Source organism: Onthophagus taurus, chromosome 7 (genome assembly GCF_036711975.1).
Source record: "Onthophagus taurus isolate NC chromosome 7, IU_Otau_3.0, whole genome shotgun sequence".
In the NCBI taxonomy this organism is placed as follows: Eukaryota; Metazoa; Arthropoda; class Insecta; order Coleoptera; family Scarabaeidae; genus Onthophagus; species Onthophagus taurus.
Window position 1 is genome coordinate 17,036,178 of NC_091972.1, and position 15,989 is coordinate 17,052,166.

The 15,989-nt window shown below is 38.2% G+C and overlaps 1 protein-coding gene and 1 long non-coding RNA gene across 5 annotated transcripts in view; one reads left to right on the forward strand and one right to left on the reverse strand.

The window, feature by feature from the left end:
- Positions 1-15,989, forward strand: part of LOC111413795 (nucleolar protein 4) — a 266,342-nt gene that overhangs the window by 129,819 nt on the left and 120,534 nt on the right. The gene's annotated exons all lie outside the window — the stretch shown is intronic.
- On the reverse strand, positions 9,032-10,955 carry LOC139430677 (uncharacterized). Its single transcript, XR_011641063.1, has 2 exons — positions 10,249-10,955; positions 9,032-10,134 (listed from the first exon to the last, which is right to left on the reverse strand). It is a non-coding gene; the product is annotated as an uncharacterized lncRNA (long non-coding RNA).

Sequence of the window (15,989 nt, forward strand, 5' to 3'; positions counted from 1 at the left end):
TCCAAAAGAAACAAATCCGAGATGCTTCGCTCTGTTGCTATTTCCAGTTGGGAATCGAAGCGGCGGCGTCGTCCGCCTTGTGACCCCAGTTTTTGCGTGTGCGAGACGCGCTTCCTTGGTCGCTGGAACATGAAGCGACGGCGGCGGCGAAACAAGAACACCGCAAAACACATATGAGAACCAAGCGACGAGAAAGCGGTAGAACCGAGCGCCGCCGGTAGTGCGGATGTGTAATTTTTCATAAACGGGTTTACTATAATAAAACGCCAAGCGAACTGCTCCAAACCTAGAACCCACCGTCCACGTATCGTCTTTGTCAATAAACTGTTTGAAATAACTTCTTTAGAATTATAGTTCCGAAGAATATAATTGCCTTTAATGATCGTACTCCTTATAACCCCTCTTGATACTATCGGAGATTCGTTATTTTTAGAACTCTACCCTACACCCTCTGGTCCCTCCACCCTTCTTCCCCAAAACTTCTCTCCGCATTGCGCAAAAAAGGTTAGGAAACGCTGTTCTACGGCGTAGGGGGTCGTCTGGCCGCTCCGGGGGTGAGCCTACTCCGGGAGTAGGACACGTTTGAAGGGGGCTTCCAAGCCTCGAAGCACGGAGGCGAGGAGGGTTGCGTTGGAAGAACTCCACGGCGGCAGGGCAGATTGATTAGTGGGGTGTAGGGTGCGTGCTATATTGGCGTACACCCCCGCAGATAAGGGTGCAGCGAAGCCCCGAGCTCGCTCGTCCGCTTCAAATGTCAGCAGGGCGATATTGGACGTAGGGGCGATGTGGATAGAAACGATGGGGATGGGGATGTCGAGGGTACGAAGACGAGGTATGTGTTTGGGACAGGGTGGTGTGGCGGTTGATGCAGGGTTAAATAAGAGAACGGGTGAGCGGAGGACGGCTGCTAGCGCTTTGAGAAGGATGTACGCTGTACGTAGTAGACACACATACGTACTCCTCTCGACGTAAAAGGGGCAGACGTGAGCAGAGGCGCCGGGTTTGAACGTAGGGGTGTATAACGTAAAAGGGGAGTTGGTTGTAGCTGATGTAGATCTGGGCGACGCGGCGTTACGTTCGTGGAGGATATTCTTATGAAAATAGCGGAAGGGTATGAGCAAAGGATCCACTTTAGCTTGGGGGTAGTTTTCTTAGAGTCTCTCTTCGTATAAACTCATGTAAAGAGGAACACTTGGAAATATCGAACAATGTCAATGTACATATAATTAAACAACTTGAGAAACTATAATATAACAAAAATTTTCCGTTTTCGTTAGACAAGAACAACGAAAATAAAATAAAATACGAAATTCGCCGAGGAGTTTTTTCTCCGATCTAGGGTACCACCCGTCGTCATAAGGGAGGCGAACAAGGGCGAGCCCTATCGGGGGGAGATGGTCGATAATTATTTCACTGGCCCTTCTCAACAAGGAAGCGAAAACGAAATTTCATCACGAGCTCGAGCTATAACGAATGAAATACAAGCGCCACCGCTGACACCATTCCAATTTCAGACGCGTTTTTGGTATACTTTGCCTTCTTTGTCGGCTTTGTTCACCCCTTACCACCCACTGCGATGCCTCAACAACCGGTCATCTACTTGTTTAAGGCAATAATTTAATGTCGCCTGTTGCGCCACTATTGTTTCACTAGATTAAGTTTGTTAACCCTTAGTACATAATTTTTTTGTGACTCATGCTCATTTCTACCTTCTTGGCTGTTTTTTGAGAATACATGTTCGGATTCAATTTTATTCTTTAGAAATTTAGAAATTTTTCTTTAGAAAGAAAAAAGGGTGTTCTTCTTCCCAATTCTTGAAATGATTACATTAGGATGGTGAGTTTTCATGAGGAGAAAAAAGTGGAAGAAAGGGTGAAAATGAGAAACGAGGGAATAAAGAATGTATGTGACAGAATGTTAACGAGGTGGAGGGTGCGTGAAAGGACGTTATCAGGAGTTATCAAGATAGGAGGGCATTAGGAGAAGGAAAGAATGTAGAGAGCCACAAACATTAGTTCGAAGTCTGAACAAGAAATGGTTGAAAAAGGAGGGAGAATGAGGAAATGCATATAAAGTAAGTGTTGTTACTGCGGTGGGTGGTGAAAAGGAGATGATATTGGATGTTATGAAAGTGTAGGTGAATGGCACAAATTAAAAAAGGTCTTTGCTGCGATGGTAGCGATATCCGGTGGGATTATGGTGAGAGAGTGCAGGATCCAGATAGTGGACACAGCTACAATTAATGGAGGAATGGGTGGGATTGAAAACAAATGGAAAAATTGTGTTTATCGATAACGTAACAGTGGTTAAGTGATTAAAAAGAGGAGGAGCGTGAAAGTAAATGAATCAGTGGCAAAGGCTTGGATGAGGAGATTAACAAAGGAAGATTAAATGGCTAGTGTGGCATATAGTTTGGCTCGTATGATGTTGTCATAAGCGAAATAGGACAAATATTTGCTACGTAGTTGATATACACAATACACAAATAAGGAATTAGTGTTTAAACTTTACCTTTTAAGTCTTTATTAACCGGATAAAAAAATTGCGGTAAAGTTTATTGTAATCACTAAACATTTCTACGTAATACATGTGAATTTGAAAATTTTTGGCTGTAAGGTTTTCTTTTTATAACTGGTTAAATGATAAAGATACCAATTTTTGACGGTTATCAAGTAAGGTTAGATGGCTAGTGAAGCATATAGTTTAGCTCGTATGATGTAATAAGCAGCAAAGTCGATGAATATCTGGGATCGTTGAGATGTTGTGTATTAGGTGCTTCTCCAAGGTTTAGGGTAGGACAAATATTTGCTACGTATATAAGGAATCAGTCAAAGGAATCAAAGATAAAACATCTTTACTTTTTATCTTTTTAGTCTTTATAAAACGGGGGTTCCACTCCTAAAAGAAACTCTTTAGAAACTCTTTGGAGTTTCTTCTATAATTCATATTTGCTCATATATTTTGTGTAACTAACAGGTAAGTTTGAGGAATTCCGCACATTCCTGTTCTTCGACATTTACTTCCTTTCGATTTTTCGCAACCAAGTCAGCATCTTCATTCGGTTTAAGCAGCTGATCAAAATATCGGGGTCATCTGTTTAATGTCAATTTGGGCGTCAGTTCTGACTTTAAATCCCTTTTTTTGTTCATTAAATCCTCTGTAAAATATTCTCATTGCCTACTATCCGTGCAAAAATTCAATTCCCTTCACTTTAGGGATCGATATCTTCGCAACCGCTCGATAAAAAAAATTACGACGAAGTTTGTTGTAATCTCTGAACATTTCTACGTAACATATATTAATTTGAAAATTTTTGGATCCACGGTTTTCTTTTTATCGCGAGTTAAATGAAAAAGTATCCGATTTTTTACGGTACCGACAACTTTGTCAACTTTACGATTTTTTTTCTCGAAAATTATCGTACGAAAAAATTTGAATTTTGAACAGGTGGTAGCCTGGTGTGTTCTTAATGAGTGGCTTATTTTATTTTTTCCATATTCCATACAGTTTCGCGGAAAATCACGGTTTAGTAAAGCGCCGTTATAGGCTAGATGGATTTCCTCGCGGATTTTGCCCAAAATATGTCAAATAATGTCGGATTCCGTTATCATTTTTTCAAAATTAGAGCTCCCTAATTATTTAAGAGCGATTTGATGGAATTACAAATTATAGAGAAAGAAAAATAACCTTTGCTTGATGACGGGGGTTCCGTCCAATCGGAACACATGGTGCGTCCTAGACAGGACGTCGTCGCGCCTTATTTCTTTATGTAGATAAGATAAAGTCGCGACGTAGTGTCTAGGACATTTTTTCGGCAAATAGTGTGGAGAAAGAAAATCGCAAAGTAGACAATGTTGCTGGCACTCTCAAAAATCGGGTACTTTTTTCACTTAACTCACAATAAAAGAAAAACCACGGACCTGAAAATTTCCAAATTAACATGTGATACGCAGAAATGTTCAGTGATTACAATAAACTTTACCGCAATTTTTTCATCTACAAGGTGATGCAGAATGGAAGGGCGTTTTGAAATGGGAATAACTCAGCTGTTGTTTAATTGAAAAAAACTATATTTATAAAAAAATCAAGCAGATGACGTTAGTTTTCTACAATGCACGCTGTAGTCGATTCTCAAAGGTCCTCGTCACCTTCTCACATAGGTTGATGTCAATTTCCCTAACTTGTACTGTGATAGCTTCTTTCGACTCTTGCAGAATTCTAGGTTTATCGACGTAGACCTTCGCCTTTAGGTCTCCCCATAATAAATAATCAGGAGCTGTGAGATCAGGGAAATTACTTGTCCAGAGAAAATGCGAAATAACTTCCATTGAGGCTGTACGTGCTATGACACCATTTTGTTGGAACCAAACATTTTTTGTGTTAATTCTCGATCGATGCAATTCTGGAATCAAACAGTTTTCCAACACGAAAAGATATCGCTCGGAGGTTACAGTTGCCATTTGTACATCTTCTAAAAAATAAGGTCCAATCAATCCAATATCGCTTACAGCACTTCAGACGGTGACTTTGATGCACTTCAAGATGGTTTTTTGCTACCCAATGTCGGAAGTTCTATTTGTTAACAGAACAGTTCAAATGAAAATGAGCCTCATTGGTCTTCATTATTACTGGTTAAAAGCAAAAATCATTTGCATTCTTTCTGCGATCTGCTGGTGTTGTGCAAAATTTCCTTCTTTCAGTTGCTGGATAACCATAAGCTTACAAGGGTGAAAACGAAGGTCTTGGTGTAAAATTTTGCGATGTGTTCGACTGCTCATTCCGTGTGCTATAGCTCGTTTTCGAATAGAATGCTGTGGACTTACAATTGCTGCTTGTCTCACATTTCCTACGAACGCAGGTGTCCTTACACTTCGAAGACGACCATGAGGCTTTTGGTTTATTGCTGATGCCATAGTTCTAAAATTCTATACCCATCTGTTGATTGTGTCACATTTCGGAACTGAACTATTGCGACCAATATTGAAGCGTTGTCGAAAGAGCTGCTGCACGACAATAATAGACTCGCCCCATTTTAGATATTCTTCAACTGCGACGATGCTCTCTTGTCCAAATAACCATTGTAACTTACAAACGGATGACATTTTTCACATTTCGCTTATTCATTGTTAAATGGTAACATTTAAACTTTACTTTTTTACAAATAAACTTTTTTTCAATTAAACAACAGCTGAGTTATTCTCATTTTGAAAATGCCCTTCCATTCTGGCCCACCCTGTATCTGCTTTAATAGGCGTGTCTTATTGGAAGTCTTATTACTAGCTCTTCCGATATTTTAGTCCTTATCTTCGATTTTAACAGGAAATCCGAGTAAATGTTTGCTTCTTTGCGGCTCTTCACGTTCGGTATTTTTGACTTGTGAGGGGCGTCTAGCAGTTGATGGACAGTACTAATTGTACTGTTGATCGTCATTATTTTGCTGTTCATTATCGTCATTTAGCTCGTTATTAGTGATTTCAGATTGTGAATCAGATTGTTTAGAAATAATTTTCTTATCACTTTCACCATCAATTTTTGCTTTAAACTACTATCCTAAAATATCTTCTTGATTTTTATCAGTTAACTGAATCTATCTTCTTTCGGATATGATTGCAAAGAAAGTGATCGGTATCACATATGACTTTATCGTTATTTAAATATATTATTAACCATTTTAAATAAAATTATTTACAATTTTTCGTTTTGCGATATCGTAAAACGCGTAAGACCCTCAATTGCCAATAACATCGATTTCTGTAAGCTATAACACTTTCGATGTGTTTAATCTAAAATGAATTGACAGTGTTAAACACCTACCAATAAACTTTAATAGTATAAACGTAATTCAACGAAAGGCGTTATTATTTGACTGTAAACTTGGCTATTAATCGGGAATGTTTCGATCTTATTGGGTTTATTTATTGGGTTACTTATTACTAACCGCAAAAACTACAAAAAGAATGATTTGAAGATTTACTTTAACATTAATTGCTTTATATCGATTTTGAAATGATGAGATTTCGTTAAATCAAATTTGTGTAAAAACGAATTTATTAAACTTTTAATTCTTTGTGAAGTATTAGGATTTACATATATATGGTAGTATTAAAATTTGAAATAAACGACAAAGTCGTGATCTAAAGCTGAAGATAACTACCCCATGTTATCCAAAAATAAAAGGAACTTCTCTTTCTCTTCATATTCGAAAAGAACTTTTTCCCCCTTACTCGCAGAATTACCTACAACCGAGCCGAAATTCATTTACAAATGTAACCCGTCTCCCCTTTCGCCGGAAAGCAACGGGGGATGGGTGTTGAAGAGCGGCATCCCGAAACTACGCGAATAGCGAAGTTGGTTGGGTTCGGCGATTTTCCATTTCGGTAGTAAATTTCCTGGAGCGTAACACGAATGTGTACGAAGGAAAACTTTCTGGATGGGATCGAGGATACACCCTCGTTCCATGGAAAGGGGGTAGGTTAGGTAGCGGCGTTGTCAAGAGCGGACGCCCCCGGATATAAAGGATACTCATCTGGCGAGGATCTGAGCCTCGCCTTGTCTGGCCCTCCGCTGGATCCGGCTGTACTGCTGCTGCTACTCTTGGGTGGGTCTGCCAGGACGACCTCCAAAGGATGAATCATGAGCGGTTAGACCTAGAAGGATATACCCTCGGATCGTCCGAGGGGCTAAGGATGGATGGATGGGTGTCCCCTTTATTCGTAGAATATAATTTGATAAGGGAAGAATATTTTTACAAAATCAATTATATTACCTAAAATAAAATTTAAACTAGGCCAAAAAATATACGTTTTGTTATAGTCACGTGACGTTAGGTTGGCAGTTTACGCACCGCCCTATCACAACCCACACACTGCCCATATTTGGGCGAATAGCCCCGGCGGCCAGCTTGATCGATAGTGTCCACCCTGGATACCGCACCCCCTACCCCCAACAGAGTTGCGGCTTCACCCCTCGGCCGTAGGCCGCAGGGGTCGCTCGCACGCAGAGCCACCCCTTCGCTTCCCGTCCCAAACCCCCACATCGTCCACCCTTTCGAAGAATCTGTCATCGCCAACCCTCTTACGAAAATTACACACTCGGTCCGTGCAAACTTTGCTAGACGGAGACGACGACGGGGGGTTAACGTTGGATTAGATGACACGGGGGTTAATTGGTGGTGTGTTTATGATGAAATTTGGGGAAAATTTAAAGGGGCTCGATGATTGATGATGATTAACACGCGTGAATATCGCCGACCATTGCTTTGTTTGTGGTCAAATTGAGGACAATTTAAATACACGAAATTAAAATATAATCAAAAAAAAAATTCTGTAATTCTCGTCGGGAGTCGAGTTGTTGCCATGTTCTGCGTCGACAACCGGTGAATTTATGTTCTGCCGAAGTTCTCGACTTGTCGATATTCGTTAGGCGAATTTGACTTGTACGGATTGATTTATGTTCATGGTGGGTTCGGAGGTGGCCGTTCGCTAATAAACACTGAATTATTGTCCGCCGGGTTAATTATTCACTTTAAAATATGATTCGGACGAAAACGTGACAGCTCCCGTGGACGTCCCGATTCCAACCCTTAATGACGCCCGTCCCAACGGTCGAACGGCATCCCGACGTCCAGACGCACCGACGCTAATTGACGGGTGCCCTTTCGCAAACAAGGAAATATGCCGATGACATGTTGACCTTTGTTTGTGGACCGCTTTTTTTCGACTTCTCTTTTAATACCTATTAGTAACCTCTTTCATACGTTCCTGTCACAATTGCACAGAAATTACACTTTATAATATAGTGAATTTCATTTAAGATATACAAAAATATATTTGCATAGAAACCAGAGTGTACCTACCAGAGACCTGCAGCGAATCGAATGCACCTTGCATAGTGAATCATATTCGCCGATTCGTTGCTTGAGTGTTACCTTCATGCGTCAATAGTTATTATAAATCATGTTGTGTGAATGGATCACATGTCGAATCATATTAATCGATTCGCTGTTACTATGTTTCTTTCATTCATCAATAGAAGGATAAAACCATTCGCGAAAAAGACATTTGAAAAGTTCCGTATAACGTGTTGAATTTAAAATTTTGCTAAAAAAGTGTAAAACTGGTACAAACTGTCTAAAAAGTATCAAAAATATTAATTAACTACTAATTGACATTTCACAGCGTACTGATTGATACTCTTTGATTTAAATGAATAAAATAAACCATACAAATTTGTAATAAATGTAACTAGTTTTGTTATGGATTTACATTTTTTTAAGTTCCGATTTCATGAAAACGGATTATTGGAACAGGGTTTTCATGAGGTTTCGTACACGCAAATTTTGGCTAACTTTGAATAATTTTAAACAACTTGAGAAAATTTTGAAAAAGTTTTTATCATTTTAGATAATATTGCACATGCTTAGACAAGTTTAAATAACTATGGAGCAATTTTGCTCTTTTAAACAATTTTGGGCAAGTTTAGATAATTTTAGACAATTTTGTAAAGTTTTTCCGAATTTAGATAATTTTAGACACATTTTGACAATTTCAGATATTTTTGTGTATGTTTAGCTAAGTTTAAATAATTTTAAATACAATTTGATCATTTTAGGCAATTTTAGGCAAGTATACATAATTTCAGTAACATTTTGATCATTTTAAACTATATTGTAAAATTTTGACAATTCTAGATATAAATAACTTAGACCATTTTATACAAGTTAGGGCAAGTTTTGATAATATTAGCCACATTTTGATCATTTCACATAGTGTTGAACAAGTTTAGACAAGTTTGTGCTTTTAAATAATATTGTACAAGTTTACATACTTTCAGTAACATTTTAATCATTTTGACCTATTTTGTAACATTTTGATCATTTTGAATACTTTTTGAATATTTTAGATAACTTTGATGTTTTAGTGTTGATTCACCGTTTTTCCGTGAATATTTCATTCGGGCGAACTAGAAACATTCCGTTTAGCTGTACCTCTCTTAAGATGGTTGGTAGGCGCTAATTAGCAGAAAATATAACTATGTTGCATATTTTTATTGAACTAAAACTAGAACGTCTTCAGACGCACGGCTAAACCCGAACGTTTCTAGTTCTAGGTCTAGTGTTAGTTGTAGTTTTACACTATCATTAGAACCAACACAAGACCTAGAACTAGAATCATTCGGGTTTAGCCGTTTTGAAAGACTTGCGGCTAAATCCGATTATTTCTAGTTCTCGGTCTAGTGTTAGTTCCAGTTTTGCACTAGCATGATCACTAGAACTAACACAAGACCTAGAACTAGAATCATTCGGGTTTAGCCGTCTTGAAAGACGTGCGGCTAAATCCGAATGTCTCTAGTTCTCGGTCTAGTATAGTTCCAGTTTTGCACTAGTACGATCACTAGAACTAACACAAGACCTAGAACTAGAATCATTCGGGTTTAGCCGTCTTGAAAGGTGTGCGGCTAAATCCAAATGTTTCTACTTCTCGGTCTAGTGTTAGTTCTAGTTTTGTACTAGCACTATTACTAGAACTAACACAAGACCTAGAACTAGAATCATTCGGGTTTAGCCGTTTTGAGAGACGTGCGGCTAAAACCCGAATGTTTCTAGTTCTAGGTCTAGTTTTAGATCTACTTTTATTTCAGTAAAAATAGACAATAATTTAGCGCTTAATAACATTTAAAACTAGAACTAACACTAGACTTACAACTAGAAACTTCTAAATTATTCTCACTTTTAGACGTTTTTGATTAGACGTATCGTGTTCGAGTTATTGGCAAAAAAATACAATCTCGTTTTTGAAATACTGTCATTAAACGTAGGCCCATGAAAACAAATCGTAAGAAAAGCAAAATGTCAGGTTATTACCCAACGCAGCGTAAAATCTGGATCTTGTTCAGTCCAATATTGAGCATTTCTCAAATTAATGGTCATCAGTAAAAAGTATTTTTTCTAAAAACGCAGCATCAATAGTACATTTTCCCATCATAGTATGGCAAAACACATGATCAGCAATATTTAATTCTTGCATTGTCGACAAGTGGTATGGATACAATTGCTGTTCGTGTAGGACACGTAAGCCATACTTTTGGATATTCCGAAATGTCTTCATATATCAACAGTACTAGCAGTATTACGATCTGCCACAAAATTCAAAATGATTTCTTTTAGTTCAGGTGTGAGAAATGTTTTTATCAGGTTGTTGACATCATTTTTATACTAGTATTTGTGATTAAAATTATGTCACAACTTACAGAAACATCCTGTATGGTATCCAGCAATGGAATTATGACAGTAAGAGCAATTTAGAAGTTGAGTAACGATACCAAGACAAATTATAAAGGAACATTGTCAATGCCCCTGGTATTGCAGAAATAGTTAGTCAGGTCATTAGCGAAGGCCATCCATAATGGTTACCATGATGTAGAAGTCATCAAAATTCTTAATAATATGAACGAGATCAGAAAACTCAAGAGAATCAGACTCTGTTTTGCTTGTTGTGTTTCCAGTTTTTGTTCATAACAATCTCCCATCTTTTCAGTATTTCGCTTTGCCCCTAGCTGTAGATCCTTTCCTATTCCTATTTACATTCTGGTAAAATTTCCACGTGTCCAACTGTGTTCTTAGTTTCTCTAATTCCTGCCTCTCTCATTTTCAGGCTGTGATTACCGTTTTTTCCTTCCTCCTTGCTTTGTACTCCTTCTACATCTTTGGTTCTACGCTGCTGCACTCTTACAAAATAAAAAGTGACCTCTGATTCACGTTTTTTACACACTTTTAGAAATGTTTTTTTATCAGGTTGTTTGCGATGGGGAAACTTTCTGCAATATTGTCTCGCCGCTGCGTTAGCATTCTCCTAAACACTCACTCAACGTTAAGAGCATACCAGTTTGCTCACTCAAACTGTAATTATTTGCCATTTTAAAGAACTATTAGCCCCTAACGTATGATGTGTAGTAATTTGACAGTTACATTCCCGCTTTACTTACAATTTGTTTTCATAATCACCTACGATTAATAAAATCATTTCAAAATCGAGGTTGTGTCGTTTTGCGAATAACTCAATATCATTTTAAATTGAAATAGGCTTTTAGAATCTTTGTGAGCATCCTGTACAGCATTGATCCCGTGGTTGCATATTTTTAAAAGTGATCTTAAACGATTTCTCATGATAACATTGCACTGTTTGCCAAATTTTATTTTTCTAAGACAAACTATACTGAAAATATATAGGGTTTAAAAATTTCTTAAATTTGAAGGCTCATATCTTAGCCATTTATGAGTTTAAACCAAAAAATTTTACACGAATCGTCATCAGTTTTACTCTAGAATTTGTGATTAAAATTATGCCATGACTTACACAAACATCCTGTATATCTAGTGTTAGTTCTAGTTTTAATTGTTATTCAGCGTTAGATTTTAGTAGAACTTGCACTAGACCTAGAGCCAGAAACATTCGGGTTTAGCCGTAAGATGGAAACTTAGAGTTATCATAAGTCACCTTTTCCAAGCAAAACTTTTCCTTTGCAAAACTACCCAATGTATTATTAAGCTATGTAGCATTTTATGTGGGGCATTGCAAGTGCATAGTCGTAACTATGGTTACTGCATTCATATATTGCAAGTTATATGAAATTCTTGGTACATTTTCTAAATAAACATAATCACTAACGCAACTTGTTTTAAATTTGCAATTATGATTTAAAATTAAAAAATTTCAACTACCTTAAGAAAATTATTATTTTCGTTTGTAGTGTAACGTACGAAAAGGAAAATGGGAAATCTTTTTTCTTGAAACCTAAATAAAATATGACTTCCAAGTTCTTTGTGGTGGATAGGAAGGTAACGGGGAGTGGGAGGGGTTGCGGACGAGAAAAAAAACTTTATTTTATTTGTACGTCTCCGGGTTGCCTTTTTCGTTATTTTGTTTTTGCCACCGGGGATGAGCGACCGTGGGTCGACGGGGGTGGACGGGGTGGACTTTACCAAGGAAGCCCGTAGCGGAGAAATCCTCTAGGGGGTGAAACCGCGCAAAACCTGAGCCCGGATATCCGATTGACAGGCGATCCTAAGGGGGACGTCACCCCTTAGGTCTCTTTTCACCCCTTCGACTCCTTTTTGGTACCCTTCACCTTCCTTTTAGACGGTAGGCTTCGGCAAGGAAAATTAACTTTTCACTTACCGACAGGCTAATTACTCTCCGTATTTTGAGGGCAAATTTAATTTAAAAAAAGAGACAGTGGGCGAACGGCGAGGATGGTGATGCGTAAAAATGTCACTATGACTACTAAACTTCGTCTTCAACCGCTATGACATCCAATTATAAAATGAATAATCTACATGTTTTATCAATGAGATTGGTTCGTTTCTATAATTTAGTTTCGAATATTAGTTATTTTATTGTAACCCAAAAAAAAATCTAGTCAAAATTCATCAAGTGATTGTAATCTTAGCGTTAGCCATTTTTCAATTAAGTAAAAATTAAAAATGACGTTTCCCCCATTCCATCTAGGAGCGGCGGCGGCCTTTAATTAAAGCAACCGCGAATCCTCCTGCTGTGGTGAATGAGTTCTGCAAAACAATCGCTTTGCTACCGCTTCCAGTTCTCGATCAAAAATTAACAATGAGGCCTTCTTAATATACAGGAATTATTTACATCTACCGCAAATGCTCATCTTCATAGTTAAACTTTTTTATTCCGTTTTTAATTAATATCTAGATCTGGGTACCACTTAGAACACCCTCCTTAGATCTCGTAATGTTCTCGCTGGTGGTTCTCCTTCCCTCTTTGTTTATACCCCGACGATAAACGCGGACGTTGTGCGCTGTGGGCGTTTAATTTCGTATATGCGACCGAACTTGGTCTGGGGGTATAAAAGTTTTAGTTCGACTTTTGCACTTTACCAAAATAATAATACACCTTTATAAAAGCGGGCGTCCAGGGAGGGGCCTACGAGGTGGCTCCTCGCCGCCGCCGTAGCTGGTAAAATTGCCGTCGTAGCCCGGGCATGTCTGCAGGAGCCATATCTGGCGCGATTATTGCCAATAAACCTGAATTACTCTCAATATTATCCTACGGCGATGCTTCCGTCCTTGGCGCCACTCGTTGCAAGCCGCAGAGTGCGACGGAGAGGGCGCGACCTTAATGGCACCGTCATTCCCAAGTGCAGTATGGACCCATATTTCACGTGGCAACGAGGTCAACTTTAAAGCGCTGTCTTGTATTCTTTCGCCGCGGCGGAATGGGTTTCTGGAGACGCCCGGGCCCCCCATAAAGCGGAAAAAAGCTGGTGCAGTTACCAAGGTGGAGTCTCGAAAGACGCCCGACGAGGCGCCCCTTAGCGCCAACGAAACCTTCTCATCTCGCCCACCATCTCGAATCTGTTCCTCCCGGTTTCAGCTTATGGCTTATCCGCGCTCCACCCACACTGCTGATATCACAACCCCCCTTTTATACTCGGTTTACTAAACATTTCCTAATGATAACATTCGATGCAGCTTGATTTCTTTCTTATCTACATATTCTATGCATAAATAAAACCAATAAAAAAAGTTAAAATTTAATAATTTATTTCATCTGATATTTATTTTAAGGAATATTAATTAAGAAATTTCATTAAGAAAACTAAAACTCAAAGGAGAATGTCGTCATTTCCTAAGTTTCCGCTTCATAACTATCATATGTACAGTGTGTTAATTAATGATGGTACCCGACGTCATCATTTCAAGTATGCAACCAATATCACAGTATTGGTATTGCAATACGCAAATCGCGTATATTATGTTATACTGTGATATTGGTTGCATACTTGCAATGATGACGTCGGGTACGATAATTAATTAACACGGTGTATTTGTTATACCGCATGCCTTTTAAATTTTTTCTCATTTCTGGAATATTTTGCCATGCTGAGTATTGGATTTCCAGGATTTCCAGTATTGGACTGCCAGATAATTCTTTCTTCAAACGTTATTTTGAAGCTTTTCGATTTGCATAATAATTTCTTGACAAGTTATTGACTTTGTAAAAATCTATCAGGTCTGGAATCTTATTTGGATCTGTTGGTCAAAGCGTAGTTTCACATCCCTGCACTTGAATAGTCTTTAGCAAATTCCTTTGGTGGTGATTAGCCTCAAGACTCAATTTGTGTGTTTTGCATTATAATCACCACCTACGATAAATCGATTACCTAACACTTGAAGGAACTGTTTATATCTTCCACAATGTCTTTTCTTCAGTTCCCCCTTTTGCTGCGTTGTCTGGGTGATTTGTGGAGTAAACTTTATAGCATTTCACTTGAGAAAATTTATTGAAAGGATTAATTAATAGTAAAATTTGTGTATTTACAATTTCGAGCGAATACTGCTATATATTTGCGGTATCTAGTAGTATTTTGTGTTCTGTCAGTAGATTCTTGCCTTTTGCAAGCAGTAGATAGTCTTTTACAAGTAGTATCTATTATTTTATGTATCATCATCAGTATCAAATCTTTCATTAACAATATCCAGGTTTTTATTGCAAGTATGTATAATTCTGTGCTGGCCGTATTAAATCTTTTGACAGTGGTACTTAGTCTTTTGCTAGCAGTAGCTAGTCTTCTATTGATAGTGTCTAGGGTTCTACCTTCAGTGTCTAAAGATACATAATCAGGATATAGACTTGCATTGGTAATATTTTGTCTTCTGCCAGTAGCATGTAGCTTTTGTCTGTAGTATTCAGGGTTCTACATTTTTGTCTAAACATCTAAAGAACGACCCAGTCTTTCATTAGTCGTATGTTGTCGTCTGCTAGCAGTGTTTAGCTATCTGTAAGAAGAAACTGGCTTCCATCATCACTATCTTGTATTCTGTCAGTAGTTTCTGGCCTCTTGTAAGCAGTAGATACTGTTTTACAAGTAGTATCTATTATTTTATCATCAGTATCAAATCTTTCATTAGTAATATCCAGTTTTCCATTTCAAGTATGTATAATTCTCTACTGGCAGTATTAAATCTTATGCCAGTGGTAAGTAGTCTTTTGCTAGCAGTAGCTAGTCTTCTATTGGTAGTGTTTAGGGTGTTACCTTCAGTGTCTAAACATGCTTAAGCAGGATATAGACTTGCATTGGTAGTATTTTATCGTCTGTCAGCAGTGTTTAGATATTTATAGGAAGAATCTAGCCCTACTATCTATTATTTTATCATCAATATCAAAACTTCCATTATCAGTATCCAGGTTTTCATTTCAACTATACAGGGTGATTTATAACAAACGGAGCAGACTAAAAGGGTAGGTACTAGGGGCCAAACTGAAGAAGCTATCTAGTTTCTTTCGAGCAATATTTACTTCTCTCTCAGTCTAATCTTCTGCCACCAGTATTTAGCTTTCTGCTAGTATCGTCTACTTTTCTGCCAATAGTATCTAGTCTTCTGCTAGCAGTATCTAGTTTTCAGTTAACGCAGTGGCTAGTATTTCTCCCACAGTAATGAATGAACTCAATAATTATGTCAGAATTGTTTGCGGACTACGAATAATCTTTGTGATAAATGTTTTCTCCTCTAAAACATTTACTACTATAATATTGATGGAGTTGTGATAATTAATTGCAGCTGAATAATTCGACGAAATTTTTACAGTTGGATATAATATATCATCGGTTATCGGTTACAATATCCTATCTAAAAGTGTAGTTAAATCTAAACGTCAAAATTACTTAGAAACGGCCCATAACTTTACCCGCTGACATAGGGGCCAGTCATTGTGGGCCGTTTGCCCACGATTTTATTTATTTTCCAGATAGTAACTCTTCATAATTTGCGGCGTTGTCGGTGGGAACCCTACCTCTTTCGCGGTTAATTCGAAATCAAAGCGGCATTGTCGGCAACATTCCGCGGTGGCGGGACGCTCATATGAGCAACGTTATCGCCTCGCCATTAAAGTCCGCCAGTAAAGCTCGAGGGGTCATCAAAGTTTTCTCCCGCTTTAGCCACTTAAACCGAGAGAGTCGGAGACCCA